Here is a 6,324-nt window from a genome sequence, read left to right as displayed (position 1 = left end):
TGCAATAACTAGAGAAAAAGTGCAAGGGGAAACTAATGGGCCTGAAAGCTGATCAGTTCACTCATCATGCCTGACAAACTTATTGTAGTTCTTTGAGGAGGTAGAAAGCAGGATTGGTAAAAGGGAACCAGTAGATGTAACATAGAACAAAGAACAGTATAGCACAGTACAGGCCGTTCGGCCCACAATGTTGTGCCGACCAATTCTTCTAAGATCAATCTACCCTACATATTACTGTCCTACATGTGCCTATCCAAGAGTCACTTAAAAGTCTCTAAAGTATCTGACTTCACTACCACTGCTGGCAGCACATTCCACACACCCACCACTCTCTGTGTGAAGAACCTACCTCTGACATCTCCCCTATACCTTCCTCCAATCACCTTCAAATTATGCCCCCCCCGTAATCGTCATTTCCGCCCTGGGAAAAGTCTCTGATATCCATTCTATCTATGCCTCTCATCATCTTGTACACCTCTATCAAGTCACCTCTCGTCTTTCTTCGCTCCAATGAAAAAAGCCCTAACTTCCTCAACCTTTCCTCCTAAGACCTGCCCTCCAGTCCAGGCAGCATCCTGGTCAATCTCCTCTGCACTCTCTCTAAAGCTTCCACATCTTTCCTATAATGAGGTGACCAGAACTGAACACAATATTCCAAGTGTGGTCTAACCAGGGTTTTATAGAGCTGCAGCATCACCTCGCGGCTCTTAAACTCAATTCCCCTGCCAATGAAAGCCAACACATCATACACCTTCTTTACAACCCTATCAACTTGGGTGGCAACTTTGAGGGATCTGTGGACGTGGACCCCAAGATCCCTCTGTTCCTCCACACTGCCAAGAATCCTGCCATTAACCCTGTATTCTGCATTCAAATTTGACCTTCCAAAATGAATCACTTCACACTTTTCTGAGTTGAATTCCATCTGCCACTTCTTTGCCCAGCTCTGCATCCTGTCAATGTCTCGTTGCAACCTACAACAGCCCTCCACGCTGTCCAACTCCACCAACCTTCGTGTCATCTGCAAATTTACTAACCCACCCTTCCACTTCCTCATCCAAGTCATCTTAAAAGATCACAAAGAGCTGAGGTCCCAGAACAGATCCCTGCGGAACACCACTGGTCACTGAGCTCCGGGTTGAATACTCTCCATCTACTCCCACCCTCTGTCTTCTATTGGACAGCCAGTTTTGTATCCAGACAGCCAAATTTCCCTGAATCCCATGCCTCCTTCTTTCTGAATGAGCCTACCACGGGGAACCTTATCAAATGCCTTGCTGAAATCCATATACACCACATCCACTGCTCTACCTTCATCAATGTGTTTTGTCACATCCTCAAAGAATTCAATAAGGCTTGTGAGGCATGACCTGCCCCTCACAAATTTGGATTTTCAAAAGACATTCAATAAGATACCACACATTAGGCTACTTAATAAAGTAAGAACCCATGGTATTTAGGTTAGTGCATTAACTTGGATAGAGGATTGGCTAACTCATAGAGAATTGGAACAAGGGGACTATTTTCAGGGTGACAAACTGTAACTAGAGGAGGCCATAGAGACCAGTGCTGGTACCACAGTTATTTACAATGGATATTAGTAACTTGAATGAGGAAAATGAATATTCTAGAGCCAAGTTTGCAGGTTACACCAAAATACGTAGGAAAGTAAGTGGTGAAGATAACACAAAGAATAAGGAGAGGGATATAGACAGGTTAAATGTGTGAGTGAAAATTTGGCACATAGGATATAATATGGAAATGTGAGCTTATGTATGGCAGGAAGTATCGAGGAACTGAAAGTTATTTAACTAGAGAAAGACTGTAGAAATCTAGAGTGCAGAGCAACATGGGAGTTCTCATGAATGAATTACAAAAAGCTGGCATACAAGTTCAGCAGATATTAGGGAAAGCAAATAAAATCTTAGCCATTATTTCAAAGGAATGGAGTATAACACTAGAGAGCTTTGCTAAAGCTGTACAAAACATGAGTCGGACCACAGCTGGAATACTATGATGGCAAGAACTGCAGATGTTGGAGTCGGAGATAACAAAGTGTGGAGCTGGAGGAACACAGCAAGCCAGGCAGCATTAGAGAATTTTCTGAAGAAGGGTCCCCACCCGAAACATCAACTTTCCTGCTCCTCTGATGCTGCCTGGCCTGCTGTGTTCCTCCAGCTCCATATGTATGATATTGGTCTCTGGCATTGGAGGCAGACCAGAGAAGGTTCACTAAGGTGATTGCAGATATGGATGCACTATCTCATGAGGTTATGTTAGTAGGTTGGGCCTGTACTCGTTGGAGTTTAGAAGAATAAAAGGTGACATTATTGAAACATACAAGACTCTTAGGGGATATGACAGGGTAAATGGGGAGAAGTTGTTTCTCTTTGTGGGAGAGTTTCAGACTAGAGGGCATAAACTCAGAATAAAGGATCACCCATTCAAGACAGAGTTGAAAAGGAATTTCTTGTCTCAGATGGGATTGAATCTATGGAAAGCTTTAGCTCAGAGGGCTGTTGGGGCTGGGTCTTTAAGTATAGAACATAGAACAATATAGCACAGTACAGGCCCTTTGGCCCACGATGTTGTGCCGAACTTTTACCCTAAACCTAAGGTCTATCTAACCTCCACCCTTACCTTATACTATCATCCGTATGCCTATCTAATAGCCGCTTAAATGCCCTTAATGAGGCCGACTCCACTACCCTCTCTGGCAATGCATTCCACGCCCCTACCACCCTCTGAGTAAAGAACCTACCTCTGACATCTCCCTGATATCTACCTCCTTTCACTTTAAAACTATGTCCCCTCGTAAAAGCTACCTCCACCCTAGGAAAAAGTCTCTGGCTGTCTACTCTATCTATACCTCTGATCATTTTGTACACCCCTATCAAGTCACCTCTCATCCTTCGTCGTTCTAAAGAGAAAAGCACTAGCTCTCTCAACCTTTCCTCGTAAGGCCTTCCCTCCATTCCAGGCAACATCCTGGTAAATCTCCTCTGCACCTTTTCCAATGCTTCCACATCTTTCCTGTAATGAGGTGACCAGAACTGGACACAATACTCCAGATGTGGCCGAACCAGGCTTTTGTATAGCTAAGTATATGCAAGCTTCCAATAGATTTTTAATAAGTAGGGGAATTGACAGTTATCAGGAAGCAGAAGGAAAGTGGAGTTGAGTGTTATCAAATTAGTCATAATCTCATTAAATGGTGGAGCAGACTCAATGAGCTGAATGGCCTATTCTCTCTTCCTATGTCTTATTGTTGTTATGGTCATGCTTATAGTCACCCCATACACAAATGAACTCCTACATTGCACAATATTCTTCTGTGTGGCATTTTGTCAAATGCACATACAGTACATCTACAGGTTCCCCTCTACTAAAGTATAAACAAGGTGTAGACGAGGCCACTCCGCCTCTCAAGCCTGCTCCTCCATTCGATAAGATCATGACTGACCCGATTGTAACCTCCAATTAATTAACTAGATAACTAGTCCAAGTGGGATAACCATAAGACCATAAGAAATAGGAGCAGAATTAGGCCATTTGGCCAATCAGGTCTGTTCCATCATTCAATCATTGTTGATATCTTTCTCAATCCTATTCTCACCGTAAACCTTGATCCCCTTACTAATCAAGAACCTATCTACCTCTGTCTTAAATACACTCAATGACTAGGCCTCCACAGCCCTCTGCAGCAATGAGTTCCATAGATTCACCACCCTCTGGCTGAGGAAATCCCTCCTCAGTTCAGTTCCAATGGGTCATCCCTTCACTTTGAGGCTGTGCCCTTGGATCCTAGTCTCTCCTACTAGCAAAAACATCTTTTCCACATCTGCTCTATCCAGGCCTCACAATATCCTCTAAGTTTCAATCAGATCCCTCCTCATTCTTCTAAACTCAGCGTACAGATCCAGAGTCCTCAGCTGCTCCTCATATGACAATCCCTTCATCTCCAAGATCATTCTTGTGAACTTCCTCTGGACACCCTCCAATGCCAATACATCCTTCCTTAGATACGGGTCTAAAACTGCTCACAATGTTCCAAATGCGGTCTGACCAGAGCCTTATACAGGCTCAGTAGTACATTTCTGCACTTGTATTCTAGCCGTCTTGAAATGAACAGTAGCATGGCATTTGTCTTCCTAACTGCCAACTGAATCTGCTTGTTAACCTTAAGAGAATCCTGAGCCAGGACTCCCAAGTTCCTTTGTGCTTCAGAATTCTGTAGCCTTTCCCTGTTTAAAAAGAAGTCTATGCCTCTATTTAAGAGAGTTTATGCAAGAGTAGAGATTGCTGGGGCCTTGACCAAGATCTTTGTATCCTCGCTAGCTACTGGTGAGTAGCTAATGTTGTTCCTCTGTTCAAGAAGGGAAATAGGGATAATCCAGGAAACTATAGGCTGGTGAGTCTCACATTGGTGGTTGGGAAGCTACTGGACAGAATTCTTAGGGATAGGATTTATGCACATTTGGAAGAGCATGGCCTAATTAGGGACAGCCAGCATGGCTTTGTGCAGGGCAGGTCATGTCTTACTAATTTGATTGAATTTTTCAAGGAGGTGATGAAAGTGGTTGATGAGGATAGAGTAGTGGATGTTGTTTACATGGATTTTAGTAAGGCTTTTGACACGGTTCCCTCATTGTAGGCTCATCCAGAAGATTAAGATGGAATCCATGGTGACTTGGCCGCGTGGATTCAGAATTCACTTGCCCATAAAAAACATGGGGCGATGGTGAAAGGGTGTTTTTCAGGATGGAGATCCGTGACTAGTGTTGTTCCACAGGAATCCACACTGGGACCTCTGGTGTTTATGATATATATAAATGACTTAGATGAAAATGTAGATGGGTGTTAATAAATTTGCAGATGATACAAAGACCTAGCACAGAATATAAAGACAGATAGCAAAAGTTTCTACAAATATATAAAACGAAAAAGAGTGGCTAAAGTAAACATTGGCCCTTTAGAGCACGAGAAGGGGAATTTAGTTATGGGACATGATGAAATGACCGAGGCATTGAACAGGTATTTTGTATCGGTCTTCACAGTGGAGGACACTAATAACATGCCAGTAATTGACAAAGAGACGAAGGTAGGTGAGGACCTGGAAACAATCATTATTACGGAAGAGGTAATGTTGGGCAAGCTAATGGTGCTAAGGATTGACAAGTCTCCTGGCCCTGATGGAATGCATCCCAGGGTACTAAAAGAGATGGCGGGAGAAATAGCAGGTGCACTGGCGGTAATTTTCCAAAATTCGCTGGACTCTGGGGCAGTCCCAGCAGATTGGAAAACAGCAAATGTGACGCCACTGTTTAAAAAGGGAAGTAGACAAAAGATGGGGAATTATAGACCAGTTAGCTTAACCTCTGTAGTGGGGAAGATGCTTGAGTCTATTATCAAGGAAGAAATAGCAAGGCATCTTGATAGAAATTGTCCCGTTGGGCAGACGCAGCATGGGTCCATGAAGGGCAGGTCATGCTTGACAAATCTTTTGGAATTCTATGAAGACATTACGACTGAGGTGGACAATGGGGACCCAGTGGATGTAGTGTACCTAGATTTCCAAAAGGCCTTCGACAAGGTGCCGCACAAGAGGCTACTGCATAAGGTAAGGATGCATGGCATTAAGGGTAAAGTATTAGCATGGATAGAGGATTGGTTGACAAAGAGGAAGCAAAGATTGGGGATAAATGAGTGCTATTCTAGCTAGCAGTCAGCGACTAGTGGTGTGCCTCAGGGATCGATGTTGGGACCGCAATTATTTACAATTTATATAGATGATTTGGAGTTGGGGACCACGTGTAGGGTGTCAAAGTTTGCAGATGACACTAAGATGAGTGGCAGAGCAAAGTGTGCAGAGGACTGTGAAACTTTGCAGAGGAACATAGATACATTGAGTGAGTGGGCAAAGGTCTGGCAGATGGAATACAATGTAAATAAATGTGAAGTCATACATTTTGGTAGGAGTAATAGTAAAAAGGATTATTACTTGAATGGTAAAAAGTTGCAGCATGCTGCCATGCAGAGGGATCTGGGTGTCCTTGTGCATGAATCACAGAAGGTAGGTCTGCAGGTACAACAAGTAATTAGGAAGGCAAATGGAATTTTGTCCTTCATTGCTAAAGGGATTGAAATTAAAAGCAGAGAGGTTATGTTGCAGCTGTACAAGGTGCTGGTGAGGCCACACCTGGAGTACTGTGTGCAGTTTTGGTCTCCTTACTTGAGAAAGGATGTACTGGCACTGGAGGGGGTGCAAAGGAGGTTCACTAGGTTGATTCCGGAGTTGAGGGGGTTGGCTTATGAGGAGAGACT

This window comes from Rhincodon typus, chromosome 18, assembly GCF_021869965.1.
Source record: "Rhincodon typus isolate 14 chromosome 18, sRhiTyp1.1, whole genome shotgun sequence".
Lineage (NCBI taxonomy): Eukaryota > Metazoa > Chordata > Chondrichthyes > Orectolobiformes > Rhincodontidae > Rhincodon > Rhincodon typus.
Note: the sequence above shows the minus strand (reverse complement) of the source record.